The sequence below is a fragment of the Bombus affinis genome, chromosome 9 (assembly GCF_024516045.1).
Source record: "Bombus affinis isolate iyBomAffi1 chromosome 9, iyBomAffi1.2, whole genome shotgun sequence".
NCBI lineage: Eukaryota > Metazoa > Arthropoda > Insecta > Hymenoptera > Apidae > Bombus > Bombus affinis.
In genome coordinates this window covers 7,907,909-7,927,892 of record NC_066352.1, presented here as the reverse complement: position 1 = coordinate 7,927,892, position 19,984 = coordinate 7,907,909, and the positions used below count along the sequence as shown (strand labels likewise).

The following is a 19,984-nucleotide window of genomic DNA, read 5'->3' as shown; positions in this document are numbered from 1 at the left end:
ATCGTACGATGTACGAACTTCCACTCTGCTTCGACTATAAATCTCGTCATTCAAATCTCGCCTTTGGCAAGTATTGTTCCCTAAACTTCACGAAACTTAAATAAGAATTATTAACATGTTGTCAAACGTTTTGTTAAAGTTCCAAGAGATCCGTTAACGATATCCTCGTAAACCAAAACAATTTTGGAAGTTTCAAAACTCTGATATATAACATTGTAAATATTCCTCTTTTGCTTCCAAATATCGTCAAAGACGATTGCACGTGAGCTATCCCATGGAAACTTACCGACAAGGATCGTTTCCTCTTTTGAAACAACTCCAAGATAATATATATTGCATGTAAAATCCGATAGCAGACACCCCCGCACGAAAATTTGGCGCGTCCTTTGTGCCTTTCTGACGAATAAAACTTACCGTACATTTGTTTGAAAAATAAAGATACATGTCGTAATTATAAGTAAAATATTTTATTAAACTTAACTTAAGAAAAGTCATCGTTTCTTTTGCGATCCTAACATGCTCTGAACTCTTAGAAAATTTTAATTGGAACTGGGCATAACATAAAAATCTACTTCTATACACCATAACGCCATAACTAAATAAATAACCGAACGCGTAAAAGAAGAGAACAGAAAAGAAATATTTGAAACAAGGAAACAGAGTTTTTTAATAGTTTGCATAGCTCAATAACCACAGCCGCGCAAACGAAGTCATCGCATCAGCTCGCAAACCGTCAATTTCAATATTCAAGGAGTACATCAAGGCTGAGCAGGGTCGAAGAACAAGAGCAAGAAGCATCCGAGCAAATAAACCGTGCAACAGTATTCCTCTGGTTCGTCGAGTGGAAACACGAGACGGGTCGAAGGTAGAAGGAGCCCACTGCATCCTGGGTAGCATGAAATAAAAAAATTATAACCATGGAATCGCGTTTCGGAATCGCGAAGTCTGCTCGCGTTCGGCGTATGCCTTTAATCTTCTCGGACGATTCTCATCGGGGAAGAAAATGGAAGAGTTAAGAGACGAAGAGGAATCTCCGCCAAGGTAAAACACTCTGAACCCCTGGAATCGTTCTCCAAGCGCGGATCAACGAAAGTTGCTTGGGTAAAAATCGTAACTCTCTGCCTCTCTCTCTCTCCAGATTTCCGGATAACAGCGCTCGTATTTTTAACGCGAACACGCTCGAAAACGTGGCCCCGTACGTTCAACAATCCACCAGCAGCTGGCTCGCTTTATTTTTTCATCGCCCGCCAGCGTCAATATTATTATTGGCTCGCCGAGCAACTCGCTGATCCGCGGGATTTTCGCGAGCTGGGCGTCGAATTTGGGTCGAAATATCAGCTTCCGTCAATGAAACTTCCTCGCACGAGGGATGCTTTAGTTCGCACCAGGTTCTTAGCGCTCGAACAGTAACAGGAGATTGTGCTGAGTGATTAGGGAAACAGGGAAGTGGAGCATCGTCGTTCAGATTTTTTATTTCCATACGGAGATTTCACTTCGCACTTAGGGGAGAGTTTGCTTTCTGAAGTAGTTGAAATATCGATGTTTTGGTTGTTACAGCTTCCGTTGATAATGGTATAATGTCCTAAGGATATTCCTGAGAAACGTCGGGTTGAAATTTGAAACGAAACGACGAGAAAACTGACAACCGATAAGAAGAAAATGTGGATTCTTTTTGTTCTTCAGAGTAGAATCTTCCCCTTGGTTCGTCGTTCTTCCTTCGGTGCCAAAGCAAATACCAAACTTTACCCTCGAACGACGTACGAACTAATTCACAGTGACATTCGTTAGAGAAGGTAGAGGCGGCAGCTGGTGTTTGCTTGTAAAGCAACGTGTACAGCCTCCTCGACGTGACAGAAAGAAATTCTCGTGGAAGATTCGGGTCTTTGATCTTTACCCTGCGAGAGGAGCCGTTCTAAGAGCATTTCTTCCCCACGCCACCCCCAACCGCCGTTTATAAAAATACATACGACGAACAGTGGCCGCTATTTCGACGCGTCCGATCGATTCACGGGCGTATTTTCAGATTCTGGACGACCTTGGACGATGAGAATACTCCGTACTTCCCTACTCGTATGAATGTCGCACGTTTCGTGGGTAAAAAAAGAACTGGCGGAACCTCTATCGCGAAATCTTCCTGCCTATCGTTCGTTCTTTGGTCTTTCTGTCGACTGATTAACCCTCACCAGTTTCTCGTGTCAACTTGACAAATTTTTCCCGCGAAAGATTATAATGTTGTTCGGTCATTTATAGAACAATTTCTCTGAAACCTTTCGACATTTTTTTTTTTTTTTTATTCTTCGTGAAGAATGCGAGATCCGAGTGAAATAATCTTCAAAATTTCTTATTTATCTCTCCATTACATCGAGTTTTTACCACTGTGTCAAATTTATATCGAGGAACGCGTTAAGATACGAAACTGAGGGAAGATGCGGTGAGGGTTGAGAGTTGAGCGAATCAACGGTGTTATTAGTTGTTATAATGTTACATGTTACAGGGATATTATATATTTGATAGCGTTTTCATGACAATTATGAATAATATTGTAGGATATCGATGGAGAAATAAAGAAAAATAAGAAAGGGAGAAATAGGAAAAAATAATATTTAAGTGAGAAATTATTGTAATACTTGATGAAGAGTATGTACAAGTACATTGATGATTGGTAATCGATAAACATCTTCAATGTAAACTGTTTTGCAGTCTTCAACAGCTTCGAAAATTCCTTTCTTCATGAGATACCAACTTTATTTGGAATAATTCTCTGTTATCAACATTCTGTAGCCTTTTATGGATTTTTTATAGTTTCGAAATCTTTTGAGTAAGCAGTTTGACATTTTAGACACATTATAGCTAGTTCTGCGAGCAGTTTGAGATATTTTAGATTTTTATAGCATCTACTCGTTTAAAATTAGATCTTTCTTGCATGTGACTGCGGTGTAGATTTTAAGAAACGTGTATGGACATTGAAAGATCACGTGCAAAGGATAACGACAAAGATAACATCAAAGGCTGGACGATCTTCGTCTTGTTTTGGATCGTTCGTACGCTCTTCAGGCTTTATAGTTTCGCCTTTAAAACGTCCTTCTTTGCTTGATATTTATCACGCCCCATCATAAATGTCTTGTTCCATTGCAAGGGTCAAAAAGAATCAGATTTACGACACATCATCTAGCGAGTATTATAGATATTCGAGAAGAAGAAGTTTACTCTTCTTCCGATATAATTTATAAACGATGAATGGGATTTTTAGTTATCAAAAGTATAGCGATCGAAATTTCTATTTCATGTGTTCTACTGTCAAATATTATCAATTCAATTATCATAAACATTGCGCCGACATTAGATTATCATATGTATAATATACATTTTTCTCTGTTCATAAATACGAATAGTCTCTTCTCTTGCGAAGTAATATTTTCACTTCAAATATTTCATAATATTCTAAAATCTTATTATTATATCAGAGGAAATAAACACGCATAACGATTTCAGAACTAGTATCGTTATTCAATACTTTGTAACATAATTCACTTTGCACTATTAATTTTAAATTAATAGATATTACAAAAATCAACGGTAATTTTCTTCAGCTCGATCGATTTTTGACTAAACAATTTTTTTAAGCCCACAGAATTTTTAGCTGAATTTTTCCTAAAATCCCTTAGGCTTTATAAAACGCGCGATGATTCGAAACTTTTGACAATAGTGTACAGTTTTCTGCCCTATATTTTTACGGAACTCTGTACTTTCAAATGTAACTAGAATAGGTGAAATCGGCAAAGAGAGCGAATCGAATGCAATGGGTGCAAGAGTTTTGTCGTCGATCTAGGTTGAACTGGCACGTAAATAATCCTGGGTGTCGATCTGATTTAAATTTAGCGCCGGCAAATCACAGAGCGAAGCCGCTGCACCGGCAAATCCATCACGGAAATGGCTCGAGTATCAAAGTCGGTCGATTGCTGCCTGGCGATTGTTTAAAGTTATTTTTTACTTAACTTCGACAGCCTGTAACTTCGTAGAACGGTAGAACAAAACCATAAAATGAAATTGGCCATTTTCCACGTAAGTTTTTATCGTCGATCGAACAGCTCGGATCTGTTGAAAGGACGCAAATGAGACTAAACAGAATCTTCTACTGTTTTCGCGAATCGACAGATTTACGATTAGCTTTACTCACATGTGATGTGGTTATCCGAATGGGTTCGAAGACGGATTTGCAACTGCATTCTCCCAAATGTTTATTTATCGCTGTGCGTTTTATGCACTTTAAAATTGAAGGCTTGAAGAAGGTGGAGTCTTGAAAGAAGGTGGATTGATATTAGTGAATTTATTGGAGGAATTCGTGAAGTATCTAAAAATTCCTAGAACTTCGAATGTTCTCTGTTATTTTATACGATATTATTTTGGTATATAGTACTATATTTATAGATATCGCAGATGAATTAAAAAAAGCTTAGTTCATTTTGTTTCTATTTTCAATAGTATTGATTCTATCGGAAATTCCAGTAAAAATGTACCTTTATTTTAAGTTTCTGTAAATATAAATGTTGGCGTGAGCTACGATTTTGGAATAAAAATTATAAAATTTGACAACACTTTGACAAAAATGTTTGAAATATCTTCTAGCCGAACATTTGTTTCTTTTTTTTTTAATAAAGAAATAGTAATAAATGTTGCAAAAAAGGGAAATGTTAGTGGTACTATCAATTAGTAACAACGTCAATTGAAAATGAAATGTGTTATCTGCTATGTAATAAGTATACCACAGATTGAATTTTGATTAGATTTCAATGGCCAAAGTTCTACATAATACCGGCATATTTCAATCAGTTGGTCGATCGATCGTGATGAATGTGAATCTCTACGTTTATGCGTTTCGTGCAATGGACATAAATAACGAAAGCAAACGAGTACAACGTTATGTAGAGCAGTGGGTTAGCTTTGTATCATTGACATTCAGCTGCTTAAACATTTGCATAAATTTCCCATTTCTAGTATACATCACACGTGGATTTATCTCTTTTTGACATTTATACAGCCTACTAATGGTTCTTCAACGTAAATACTATATTTCAAGGAAAGAATATCTTATTTTCTTTACCATTTATCTTCTTTTTTTTTAATTCGATTCAACGTTGAAAATATCGACGACGATGATAAATATTTTGAAGGAACGATCAATAGTGGGAATAAAATTGTTAACAGAATAATTTATTTATTTGTGACGATCGAATTTATGAGGAACACTTTCATTAGCCTAAATTAAAAATGGAAATACATAAAGTGATTATTAGTTAGAAAATTCAAATGCTGTACTTTAGTTATGTGTTAATTTATCAAATTAAATAAAGGTATATTATTGACAAACGCTAATTAACTTGAACATTTACAGAGTATTACTCGATATTTATTTTTTTCAATAATTTTATATAAAGAATCTTTTGTTATTCGAATAAAAATGCTTCTACACACCCAGTATATTTCTCTACCTCCTCTTTATCACTTCTATGTTTGATAAAGTTTGGGACAAAAGTCAGTTATTGACACATCTTGCTTATTCGTTAGGTATACTTTGTTCGGCTGCAAATATTTGATATTTTTGCAACCTGAAATGAAACAAACAACGGTATAGAAAAAGAATACATACAATTCCTGAAATTTTATAATAAAAATATAATTATCATTTCTTTAAACTTTCACGCAACGAAAGACTGAATATTTTAATAACTCTATATATTTTATTCCAAACATTGAACGACTACAATTAGTCACCAGCTAAAACAATACACGAAAATAAACATAATACGAAATTACTAAGCATCCATAAATCTTTGTAGGATTTATCAAACGCTGTTTGATAATACTATTATAGTCGTCGATTTCAATACTGTCAGATTCTGTATATAATTCAATCGACACACCATAGCCTGAGTCACATCTCATCGAGATTCTGGTCGTTCCACGATATTCTGTCGATTCGAAGAGAATAAAAGATTTCGATGAGTGCACGAACAATGGCGGTTATTCTTTTCACCGATAGCTTACTCACGACCGGAAGCTTACTTCTATTATCGCGGCTCTCGGCGAACTGATTCCAGGTATCGTTTTATTCGCCGCAATGAATTCGACGGACGAACTGAGGCAAAATAAAATTTGACGCGCATCACTCTCGCGCGCTTTGTAAGCAGCCACGCGAGAATACACGAGGTTTCGTGTGACTCTTTGTCGAGTTTCGGCCGTGGGCTAGCGAGGCCGGGTCATTTTTCTTTGCCTTGCATCTCGTCTTCCCTTTCGGAAGTTGCGGTAGATATAATATCAGTAGTTGCGGTATCTCTTCTTACAGTCAAACCGAAAATACGCTTGGGATGTTGAGAAATTTGATCGATGAGGTGGTTGATAAATGAAGATCATGGCAAAGAAACGCGATAAGTGACGAATTCGCAAGAGGGCGAGTTTAGGATTATAATTCTGTATTATTAAAAATTAAATGGAATTAAATACGATGGCTATAAAAAGTATTTACACACCATTGCATTTATTGTAGCATTTACGTGCTAATTAATTCGGTCAAGATATATTAAACTTGGTATAATTTAGTAGTGCTATGATACAGTTATAAAAATTTGTTACTATGAAAATGAAATGTAGAACACGATGATACGAAGCTTTATTAGAGAATAAGAATAATAAATTTACGATACAAATACTTTTTATATAGCATATATAGTAGCAGTAAGAAATATAAAGTATAAAATGCATCTGTTTAATATTAATTAATTTCTAATGTAGAAAATTAATGTTACGTAATAACGACAGAATAATTTACTGTCTATTGTTTTATTTTTATTTTTGTTAAAGAGGATCGCTAAGTATTCCGGACAGTTTGGAAATATCGATCGAATTTTCGTTGGGCCGTGAAAATATAATTGTACGGAGGAATTGAAATACCAAAGAATCGCTCGTGTAAATATCTAACTGAAGTTGCAGAAGTTAAAAATCCGTGGAATCCGCGCGCTTCGGCCAGCTGATACCGCACGAATGGAATTCCGCGATCCGTTTCCCCGTTCAATTCCGTTCATTATTCCACCGCGGCCTGTGTGTTTCGCGATATTTCATCCTATTAACTGTTAAACGGAATATTATTAACTAGTGTTATATACTCATAAAACTTTAATCGTTAGAGCGTGGTTCCGCGTGCCAGCCGAATTTCAACGATTTGTATAATTCAAGTATTTCAAAGTTTAATTAAATTAAAACTTCAAAATCGAACCTTTAAAAAATTCCACATTTAACTAAATCATTTCATTTATTATCCGTTACTTGCTCATGGTCATTATCTCAATTCTTTCGCCGTTTATTTTTGTTATTCTTATTTGGAATTTTTGACAATTATTTTAAATACCTATTTTGAATTTTGAATAACGATAATGTTCACGGTAAATTGATTCTATTACGCGAGAGCGAAAATATGATAAAATTTCTATTCGAAATAAAAAAGTAATGTTATATTCGCTTTATTTAATAAAGAGAGAAATATCGCGTCATATGAGATAATGGTTTTGCTTGGATTACTTGATTTTACAATATAATTCTACTTTCTACCTTATAAGATATACCCCTACCGAATAACATATCCCTAACTAAAATACAAATAAAATTAAATACTCTAAAATCAAGTACCTAACCTAATCCAAAACCTGCTGTGACCCAACGTTTCTCTTAGGTGAGGATTAAAGCAACTTCACGAGAGAGCTGCACCTTCTACGCGACGTGCACGTCGTTTGTCCCACGTCCATGGACAAAGATCAAATTTTTGGGTTAATGGCACGTTGCTGTCGCAGTATTTTCACATTCCATTCTGCTTAGCATTGAACGCACATGCGTATCGTATGCAAAAAGCCTTGCTCCGTATTTCGTTGTTGAATCTATCTCGCTCATAACAGAACGCACCTCGGATGCATTCGATATGCGATATTCTATGTATATGTATGTACGTGAACAATTCTCTCTCTCCCACTCTTTTTCTCTCCTTGTGGACAAAATTAATAGACCCTGAGAATGCATTGGCCGACGAATCTAATAACGTCGACGAGCTAAATGACAAGCAGATCCGTGTGACGCCGATCATTCGATTACTCCTCGTGAATCGGTATTAGTTTTACTGTTTGACAGTTGGCACAGTGCTTTGGTTCGCTGCAAAAGTGGAGTAATAAATTGTCCTTTGATTCTCGGGTGAGCTGGATATCGCTGTTTGTGGTCATTTGAACGAGTTTAAATGTCGATGGTCTTTAAATAAGCTTGATTCGATATACGTAGAATGGCAATTCATTTATTAGATCATCTCATAAGCAATGTCTTCGTAGCAACTCGGATCTAACAGAGGAATCATGTAATCGTAGAGTATAGTTACTTGTACTGTTTCTCGTTTTTCAAATAATGTGTCAATCATTTCTGCAAGAAAATTGTAACATACATTTTTAACCTGCGCGTACTTCCCCAATTTTTCCCATATAATTGTCTTTTAGAGTAAGTTGAACGATATTGGTTGTTACCGAATTTGTTGTTGTTTTCAGTTATACGATAAGAAATGTTTAATTATGTGTATTTTTATGTATATATTTGCATGTGATAGAGGATAAGAAATTTGTTGAAAATTTGAAGACGATATATTTTTCTTATTAATCCCATCATCTTATAAAAATCCTACTCGAAACTCGATCCACAATTTAAAGAGAATTAAATCGAATCCCAGCAGAACCAATCGTTCCAATTTCAAATCCTTCCTAATCTCTATTAAAAGGAATGCACTAACAAAACTACATAGGTATGTTGCGATTTTCTCAAACAACCGCTCCATTTACGACACAGAAGTTTCAAGTTAGGACAAAAGCTTGTCGTAATGAAATGGGACACGGAGATTTTTACAAAATCCCAGGTTCCTCGATCGATTAAACATTGGACGAACGATTTAGCGTAACTAGAATCGAGGCGCGTTCGTCACAATAAATTTCATGGTTGAACCGGTGCACGCTTCTGCTCGGTCTGATCACGATCAACCGGACCAGTTTGCCACCCACGCGTGGGAAACCAACTCGCAGAAAGGTCACTCTCGTGTACTTTTCCCTCCGGTTTCGTTACGACATATCGTTGTTTGCGTTGGAGTAATTAATTAGCCAGCTCCTGGAATTTGGTCTATCGTTTCAAAGGAAGACGAATTTCAACCAAAAAAACAGCGTCATTTTTTTCTTTTTTTGAAGAAGGGAAACAACGATATTATTGCTAATAACGCCGCAGGTGCATGGGAAACGGTTTGAAACGAATGTTGCATCCACACGTGGTATGGATCTGCACTAAATGGGAATAGGAGCGATAAATGTTTATTGAGTTCGTTAGTGATCGTGAAATGTTTGTATTTGGATATTATAATATCGCTGATAATTATTATTATAATGTTAAAACAATGACAATATTAAATTAAGTATTCTATTATTTATAAGATTTTCAGAATTCAATATTCCAGTGGCATTGATAATAATTAACGATATAACGCTCTGACGATAATAATATTACAATATGATTTGAATGAAATATTAGATAAAATAAAAGAAGAGCAGATTTAAATAGGATTTTTGCAGATGAGGATCTTTTACTTGATTATTTGTTGATTCATTCTTTTCTATTGAATTTTTAACGAATCTATTAATTTAATGGATTCTTTAATTATTTTGGAATAAAAGACTTGTACTTTCTTCATTCAAAATTAAGTAATAACAATTAAATTTCAACTAAACGCGATCATCATATGAAATATTGAATTTATACAATGAACGAATTCCATGAATAAATACATAAATTTATTCGAGTAATTAACTTTCGCCTCTGGTTTCTACAATAATGCTAATTACAATTTCCAATAACTAATTTTCAACTGTTATAAATTCATACAGGCGATCAGATATTATATGAATGTCTGATATGACTTATACGACATAATTGATAAGTAAGCTATTAAAAGATATCATTGTAGCTATATAATGAATGTTAGCAATGAACATAAATAAACCTGACTTAATTAAATGATTTATTTTTTTTTCAACCAGAGTATTGTTATCTGAAATCTTCTCTCTTTTAATTGGAGTTTAACGTAGCATCGACCACAATTCTCCAAACAATTTTCAACGAAACAAAATTATTTTTCACTATCAATTAAAAATGTATCTAATAACCAAGTCTACCCTAAAAACGAAGTATGTTTTTCTAGCCTGATTGTTGGCAGAATGGAGAGCACTTTTACATTTTTATTACCATTATTTTAACGTTCATATTTCTAATATTTTTCACTCTATTCGCGATTCAATAAAATACTCGCCACGCAGGCCAACTTCATGCGCGTGCGTTTGCTTGCGAAATTAATATTATCAGTTATCGACGTAATGACGCAAATGTGCGGCTAAATAACTGAACGGTGGCATTTAAAGTGACATTTCAGCCGATGTACAATTTACGTGCAGCAACCTGTCACGGATAGAAGTGGACATTAACGCGAAATACAAATAAAATCCCGTTAAAAATATTTTTAGATATATCCGTGAAAGTAACACACCTCGTCTTTGCATTTCGTATCTTTTTCACAAGCTGATAAACGAAACGTACCGTTTCGAAAGTCGAAAATTCGTTGCAGACGTTCCTCGACAATGCTGTTCTTTCATTTAACCCGGGCGCACCTCTTTCATTTATTTAGAATCAGACTTGGCAACCCGATTCTCACGACTACAGCGAATTGTTTATCGTCCAACAACTTTCTATCCTAAGTTGAGGTTCTTTGAGAGAACAGGAAGTGCGTCGTTGACGATGAACAAAGTGTTTTGATGCATCAAATCTTTCGGTTCTAGGTGCTTGCCCTCACGAATGTTTTAATTGATATTGGTAAAATTTGAAGTAATTGGGATTAAGTATGCTTCGAATTTTATTGTCCTTATTCTGTTTTTATTTATCATCTTATACTTTTTTTGAGTCAGAAAATATTCCTCTCTTTCTGCGTGTTGAACAAGCTTGCTCAAGTACGATTTGGAAGAAGTTGAAATGTAAATTGAGCTGTTTGCTAGAAGAATGTTCGTATTTCTGTATGTATTCTGTTTACCAATAGTACATCTGTTTGTTATTAGTGGCACGCGATGTCTTCATTTGGCCATCCTTCAAATGTTTAATTTGGTTGTAGATTGCACAATTAAACCCTAATAATAAATTTACTGAGTTAATGCACTCTTCTTAGACGAGCATGTCGCTTATAAATATTGGTTTAAATGATGTATCGCTACCACATTTTCCAACTGTTCACATGATGAAGAAACAACTGTCAAATTTTCAAACGTAAATCACACTCCGTTAGAACGCAATCTATTAGTAAAAGCGAATTTGTGATTTTTGTGAAACCTTCGATTGTCGCGTTTAAGAAATCTTCAGAAATAAAAAATCCTTACGTATAATAATCGTAATTTTAACGAAGAAATAAAATTGGTAGTGCGATGAAACAAAATTTATCAGAAAAATATTCACATAATTTCCAAAAATTAAAAGAATTATTATGAAATTACGGTTATAATAAAACAAACAAGGTAGTAGAATTAAATAAAAGATTAAATATTGGATGATTCATCTTAATCTGTCCATACAGTTATCTTCTAATTAGAAAAAAATATTTCAAATAGAATTTACACTGTTTCGAAGGAATATCAAATTTTTGTCTAGATAGAGATGTTTTTGAAATTTCAAAGAATCTTTTCTTCTTTTCAACAGACGTACGTATCAATAAACTTCTTAACAAGCTATAAATTAAATAAAAAGGTGTGCCTAGCGTTAGTGTATCTTATTCTGAAACAAATTCACTGATATGTTGATCTTTTAATGCCGGTCAAGACTGTTTATTATAAAAATTGATGATTGTCAACGATAAACGAGGAAAGAAACTGGTTCAAAATCCTAAAACGAACCTGTCCAACGTGTTTCAAAATTAAATATCACATTAGCATGCTAAAAAAAGAGCAAACTGCACAATCGTAAAAATGTTTATTCGTTGAAACGTAACATAGCAATCGTCCACTTTCACGCGGCCAGTGACGTGCAACAAAAATGTGAGATTTTTATTTCTATCATTTATGCAAACGGGAACATAAATGGTCGCGTGTGAAACACGATGATATTGTTGTTGCTGCACGATGCTGGTGAACAACGCAAGAGTAGCAACACCGTATAATAACATTCCGAGAAATTGTTTCGAGCCGGCAAACAAATAGTTGCCCATCGAGATTCGAGTGATATCATCTCGCAGGCTCGAGAAATGATCTCATCGCACCTACATATTCGCAGTTAAGTAGAAATACCGCGGAAATCTCAAGATATTTTGCAAACGCATCTCTCTTTGCGAATGAACGGCACATTTTCTCCGGTTTCCATGGCCGCAACGTTCTTTCGTGCGATTAACGCACTCGTCTAGTTGTCTTCTTGCGTAATTTTTGATGGATGATCAACATTAATGCCTAGTCTATCTGTTTATACTTCGTTATTTGTTTACCATTTATGCAGAATATTATGAGCTATGGTAATAATTTAATATCGATTCGCTAGCCACTCTTTTCTGAACTTGGTAAGAATTATGGAATTTCATCAGATTATAAAGTAATTTCATTCTGATACTTGTTGCCTGAGAATAATAATTGATTAAAGTTTCAAGTTATTCAACTGTGATTTCGTAATTTAATTTGTTAAAAGACTGAGTAGCTTTTTTGCTTTATTCATATTGTAATATTATATCGTAATTGATTACATTATAAATTATATGAATTTATATTGTAATAGTAGTGGTTTTATGTCTGTAAGAGTAATGTTTAAGAATTTCTGCCGCTTAAGACAAGAAACAGCGAGAGTGATTTGGGAGATTATGATTGAAGTGAAACTGTAGGATTTCACGGGGGATAAATGTAGTTTACAGAGTATTAAAGAAGATTTATTCTCTTTCATTTGAAAAGTCACTTTTCGTATCGCGCTTGCTATCGAACGTCGCTAGAACGACTTCGTTTTTGTTTGCGGTGAAAGCTCATTAGATAACGCTAATAGCAGTTGATTCGCCTGAGAAACCCATCAAGATTATTTAACCGTCCACTTTGTCGTTCATACCTCGTGTTAAAAGTAAATTCCCTTAATATCGAAGAAATTCTGTTGAAATTAGATAAATTGAATATCTTTTTATTACCACACACGTTATCCCTCCGTATATTTTTCCATTAAACTCTAATGTTAACGTACACGTGAACGACGAATATTAAAAAACACCTTCACCTTACATAAACGAACGTATCAGCTAAAAAACCCTACCAGAAATTCAAAGGGATGTAATCTCTCGTCCGTCCATTTAAAAATTATCCGCCAGCGGTTTAATGGTTTCGCATTGGCGAAAATTGGATGGCTCACGCGTAGGTACGTCACGTTCGTGACAATTGCCATGGCACTATTAATGTAAATTGCCGCGAAACGGGTTAAGCTGGTCTCAATGACGGATGCTCTTAATTGCCAATGGACTGGGTAACGATTACGATTGCGTTTTTCCGAGTGAAAACGCCGAGAGAAAAAACACCGACCTAGCCGTGTATGGAGACGCGCCAACAGGCCAGTGAAAGTCGTTTTGAACGAAATCGCCGGCGGTTCGTACACTTTGCTAGCCAACGTGTCGCACAATACCACTACTACTGGTGCTGGCCGTCCTCTCATCGAGCTTCCAGCATAAAAGTCAGTTGTTTAGTAGCGCTCCAGCTCCAGAGGCTTCGTCTTGGTTCGCGTGCCACTCCTTTAGTGTCTTCTTCGTGCATCTAGTCTCGTTCACCTGACGCTCTACTCTTCGATATCCACCGACACTTCGTGATTGGAGATCGACGTTCTTCTGTGCGCTTTCCGTGAGTAAGTAATTGGATTTTAGTGGAGATATGACAAAGTATAGAAAAGATATTGTACGAAATGCTAGAAAACTTCAGGTTCTAATGTTTGAGGACTTTGAGGTTCGTTTGGGGTTGAAGCTTTGGTTGTAGAGTAGTAACTTGAATATATCTATCTTGTAAGAGAATGATTGGAAGGTGATTCTTCTGTATTGTTTTATTTTTGTAGCATTCATATTATCCAATATATCTTACAATGTAATTTTTTGGAAATTCACTTGAAAGATGAGCTGAAATTCGTCACTTGCAAGATGCACTCATGCCGGTTTTTCATCGAACTTCTTATTTGAAACGATATAATACGTAATGTATAATAGAAACGAATCGTCAAATTAGGAATGTTTTACGTTGTAGGAGAATTTTTTAAATAATTTAGTTGATATTGAATCAGGATGTTTAATTGAAATCCTCATTTAGGAATCATAATCGTAAAATAATTCGGTGCTTTTTTCCAGTCTAGTCGTTCAAGGTTAATTTAATACATCTAGCAGATTGAATGGAAGACTCATCTTAACTTTGGTACTTTGTACTGTTACGTCGCATTTAACAGGACTATATTAGTGGAATAATAAATACGCGACTGTGTGCTAATTTTTGTTAAAACGTTTCTACGTTTTGAAAGAGATTTTCTTCTCTTTGCCATTGATACATTATTTTCAAGTTGCTTATATTATATCCGAACGATCAAAGTATAATTAATACTTCAAACATGGGGGAAGATCGATAAATTGAATGAAAGCAGGGATAAAATATGTGAAATATTAAACGTGGACATTTAATTGTTTCCAATACTATTCTCTCCGAAGTATCATCGTGGATTGATTATTTTATCGCTAATCAGTATCACATTGATCAATTTCGGAATATTCGTTATTCCATTATCAGAATATTCACCTATTCTATTGCGAGATATCTACATCGGGATGACAATTCACGAAAATTCATCACATGCTTGTGTGAAAATTTTGTCGTGGCTATTCGTAATAGAATATCCATTATTTGTATAAATAATAGGAAAACGTTAATTGAAGCAAACAAACTGTTATGTTATAGATTAGGAACTTTAATGGAATATATATAGGAACATTTAAATAACAGATTGCAAATAACGCAGATTCCATTATATTTATAATTGCATTATATAGGTATCGATTATTTTGCTTTATTGTACGTATAACATTTATATTGAAATATTTATTTTAGAAGAAACGAGTATTTTCATTCGAATTAGCAATATACCAAAAATTAACCAAACACGATTCTTTCATTCTTCAATTTCCATTAATAATCTTTTTCTTTAAACTGGCAATACATTCTACAAATGATAGTGCATTCAAATTAGGGGCATAGTAAATGAGTATTCGCGTTACTTTTACTTTTTTCTGCTATATTACTCTATTATATATATATGTACACCTGAGCGTATATTCCTTTTTAACCCTCCAATCATCCCACGGCATTCCGTCAGAATTTGTATATTTTTTTTTTCATAAAAAATTATTAAACTCACAAGTTATTTAGAAACGCTAAGCAAGGACTATGGTTATTCTTTCATTTTCCACTTTCTCGTTGCTAAACATCTCATGAATAATTACTAAAATATTTTCCGAATCACTAAACATTCAAATTAACAGCATAGCAGGCAATCAGTTACCATTCTATTATTTCGAAACTACTAACTCTGCAAATGGAAAACAATTCTACCAATAGACCCTTCACAATTAGTTGCATATATTATTTTCGCATAACTCGCTAACAAATATTTTCTAAAAAAAAAAGAATTAAAAATGTTACATTAAATCAATCCCTATTTTTTTATTGTTCAATAATTCTAAAATCTTCAAAAATCTGGTGAAAATTATTCAAACGAAATTCTTCCACAAAATCGCTCTGAGAACGATTCACAACAAATTCATTCACAAATCTCATAACCATTGTTCTGTTATTCTCTGCTCTCATTTCTATCACTAATCGATCGCCTAGATAAAATAACGTTATGTTGCAGAGTGCGTTGCGATAATTGCTCGACACCATTGTGTTGAATAGTCGTGGAAGAAAAGTGCAGTTAATTAACGACCGACCAATGTTTGATCGACTCGGTGATTTCGCACGGTAGTTATTGTAGCGATCGATGAGACATAACAGGCGGTCGCACTACGGAATTTTCGCGTTGATTAATTGTCCAAATGCCTCGATCTATGAAATGACTGGCTTCCTGTCCGAGTACCGGTGATTTCGTTGATTTAATTTGGACGGTGGACAGGCTAGGTCGGCCAGCGCGTGTTATTATTACCGAAACGGGCGTTCTCCGCGTTCTATGGCTCGATACGCACCACGTAGCGATCCATGATCGCCGATAAAAGCGAACACACCCTGACGCTATATTTGTAAGTCACGTACGAGTACCGGAAGATCGCGTCGGGCATCGCTGACCTACGGCAACCGACTTCGACTTGGTCGTAGGTAAAGAATTCTTCTTAGAAGCGATGGTGATGAACGGACTAAGGATGTTTATGCAAATTTATAGCTTCATGAACGCGAGTAAAATGAAACTTACCTACGCACAGATTTCATTTATTTATTAAATATCATAACGAATATTATGCTTTGGGTATTTTATATATTTTTGCAACTTTGATCTTCTCGTAAATGCATCAACATCCGCTAGAAAATGGTATTTTAGAAGAAGAATTTTTCACGACGCTTTCGGCGGTTGTACATGTAATTGTTGTCAAGAGTAGGGAGAAAAGGGACCTGTGTCGAACATTGAATAATAAATTTTTATCTACCTTTTTTTATAAATAGCGTCACTCCGGGAAAATGATCAGGAAAAAAGGAATAAGTGGCATGTAAGTGCTTATTTATTTTTCCTATTAGGTATGCTTTGTAACGTACTATGTAACTATTTATAGTTTTACACAATACGTCGCATAACTTTGTCTATACGGGTATAAATATATTGTGCAAGGTAGACAAAGTCAATATCTTATATAATGTGTCATAATATGAATGAGTAAGTCTGTTGCTGAGATCGAGTAAACAGCAATAATACTTCAGATCTTATTTGGCGAGTTATTATTACTTAGTTATTGTTTTCTCTCAAGAAGTGATATTTGTCAAACATCATTATCTAAAATCCTTGTTTAAAATTGATGTTTACCAAAGATTGTTGCAGGTTAACGATCACCAGCGATAAAAGTAAAAAAACCATAATCCCCATTCGACGTTTGTTTTTACTAATTTATCTGGAAGTTTATCAAAAATGTTATTAATATCAACGTATTTGAAAGTAATACATGGACATCTTTTATCACAAAAACATGATGTTTAAAAAATTGTAACTACGACGAATAGTTGACGATTATTCTCTTAAAGTTACTTTGCTAAAAAGTGAAGACAATCTCCAACTATTTTTCTTGCTGCTCTAATCGGCTGAACTTTCGATTTAAGTATTTAACTCGACACACTTCCGTCCATGAAATACGTTAATAGACGTGACCAAAGAAAACGTACGAGCATATACTGCTTAATGAGAATTAACAGCAAAAACAAATCTATCATTGAGAAACAAATCAGTATAACATTTATCATTTGCTTTCTTACAATCGTAATTTCTAAAATAAGTTAGTGTTGATATCTCAATTGATCAATGAACTTGAACAACTTTCACAATCATCTCCATATCGGCTACACATAAAAATTTATTACAACTCAGCACAATATTCAACTTCTTTATCTAATAACTATCGTAAGCTGATACTAATTATCAATAAGAACATTTATTGATAAATTTATTTTCAGAAGCCAAACCGATTAACGCCACTTTTTATCAATTTCCTTATTAAGATTATACTTAACATCCAATTCCGAAGAAACAGATGATCCTCATAAATTTATTCATCGGTAGAAAAATAATAAAGATAATAATATATTAAAATTTTAATTTGTTTAATTTAAAAAAGTAATATCCGTAACATCTTCGTTTTCCTCTATTTTTCGATGCATCGTATACTATTTACCAGCATGACTTTCAACGTCGATTTAAACGTCGTATTATTCAATCGAATCAGTTTCTTGAATACAAGGAACGCTCGAGATCCTACCCATTTGAAAGAGAACGTTCGTTTTTTGGCTTGATCGTCGGTAGATTGAAAAGTTGACACGATGACCCAGATCACGAATCTCGAATCAATACACTTTCACGATTACGGGACCTTTTGCGTACATACGGGCCAAATATGCTCGATCGGAGCTCTTTTGGCCCATTGCCAATAAGGATCTGTTTAGCAGGAAATCGACGCTCATAATTTGCATCGATCGCATTTTTTAAACAGTATATCAATTGTAATATCGTGGGACTCGGACAAACGCGAAACTACACGCTTAATGCACATTGTGCAATACCTTTAGCGAAAACTGAAGATGGTTGTCATCATTGTGTTCAATGAATCTTTTTCGGTGATTTATCTTTGAATGTTTATTGGCTGTTCGATTGAAGCGAGTCACGTGTACATCAAGAAAATCGAGATTGATCATTGAAATCGTGGGTAGTCGTAAATTTAATAGTGGTTTATAGTTACGTTTGACTTTTAAATCAGCTTGTAAGAATATTGCAAACTTCTAACTCTTTCAATATAAAAGTCTTCTGCCATATACGTATTCTCCCCTTAAAAGTAACAGCTAGAGAAACCGTAGAAAATATTTCGCGTAGTGAAAATATTTCAGGCGAAGACATAGAAACTTTCCCTTGTATTATGCCCGACGTTTAAACAAACTTCTACGAATATTTGAAACTTCAAAACCTTTCGATGTAGAGTTTTCTCGCGAATCTGCATTTTCCTGCAAAAAGTAATAACCAGAAAAATCGTACAACTCGTAACAAAAATCCAAGTTTATCTCACAAGGAACTAGATTTGCAGGTCTTTCTATTTTACGGTACAGCTGTACAAATCTATATATAGATATTACTCGCGAGTAAATTTCCACAATTCATTTACTACCGCTTGAATCAGGAAGAAAGAAAATAGAAAAGATACAGAAAAAATAAAGCAGATCATGATTTATTCAGATCTCGTCACTGTTGAAGAAGAAAGTGAACATTTCTCTTCGATGGAACGTCAAGTTGCAATTAGATTATTAAAAGCATAGGAAATGACCGGAGCATTAAAAACAAAGGAAAGAAAGAAAAAGAGCAGGAAGAAAGCACAGAGAAAAACGAGTTAAATTCGGCAACAGTACTTTCACGTCTCACCCTCGTCGTCCGTTGAAAAGAGACGTTCTTTTCGATAGAACGTCAAGTTATAATTAATTGGGTGCATAGAAGATGGTCAGGACATGACTGTACTAACGAGCCAATTAGTCTTTCAATGTTAAATTAATTAGGAAACGCCTATGGCTTGAAAAAAAGAGAGAGAGAACACGACGGTATTATAAAGTCACGTTGCATCCTGTATCATTAATTCCCTATGTTCGATGAAAATTCGAACGCGTGGAACGATTTTCGAGCTTCGTTTGCGACGTAACGGTCATTAAAATCCACGCACCCGTGACGGCTGCAACAACGGTTCCTGTTGCAGGATGAGCTATTTCCAAGCGGCCAACAGTTTAGTACAAGCCGCTATCTATCTCGGAACAACAGGTAGCGCGATGTCGATCGGTGTGAACACCGCGTTGCATAACCCTCGGCGTTTCTGAATGGCCGATGACGCTTCGAAATTGGCGCCTTTTCGTTTTCAATGAAACTATTTTCCTCTTTTATCTTTTCTTTTTTTGTTTTGCTTCGGGGCACCGAGTTTGGGATTGTTTTGCAAATAAGATATTTATTGGGGAAATTTTTCAAATTATTTATCACTTAGCGGTATTATGCTTTATTTAGAGAAAGCTTTGATTCTTTTAGGAATGGAACTTAGTATTTAACTCTTTGTACAATTGCGACGCAGCCAGAGCGAGAATTGTTGTTTGATTTTATTAAAAAGATAAAAGGAGATGAGAATATGAAT

The 19,984-nt window shown here is 34.9% G+C and overlaps 1 protein-coding gene and 1 long non-coding RNA gene across 18 annotated transcripts in view; one reads left to right on the top strand and one right to left on the bottom strand.

The window, feature by feature from the left end:
- LOC126920015 (tropomodulin) overlaps positions 1-19,984 on the top strand; it is a 118,819-nt gene that overhangs the window by 50,782 nt on the left and 48,053 nt on the right. Inside the window, exon 1 of one of the 17 annotated variants that reach the window (XM_050729865.1) lies at positions 8,214-8,232. The exons of 14 other annotated variants lie outside the window; for them this stretch is intronic. The gene's annotated coding sequence lies outside the window, so the exon portion shown is untranslated. Of the gene's footprint in view, positions 1-8,213; positions 8,233-13,762; positions 13,951-19,984 lie in introns of those variants that run through there. 2 more of the 17 variants (XM_050729864.1, XM_050729862.1) reach the window with 2 other exon arrangements.
- LOC126920033 (uncharacterized) overlaps positions 1-19,984 on the bottom strand; it is a 76,407-nt gene that overhangs the window by 21,684 nt on the left and 34,739 nt on the right. The window lies entirely within an intron of this gene.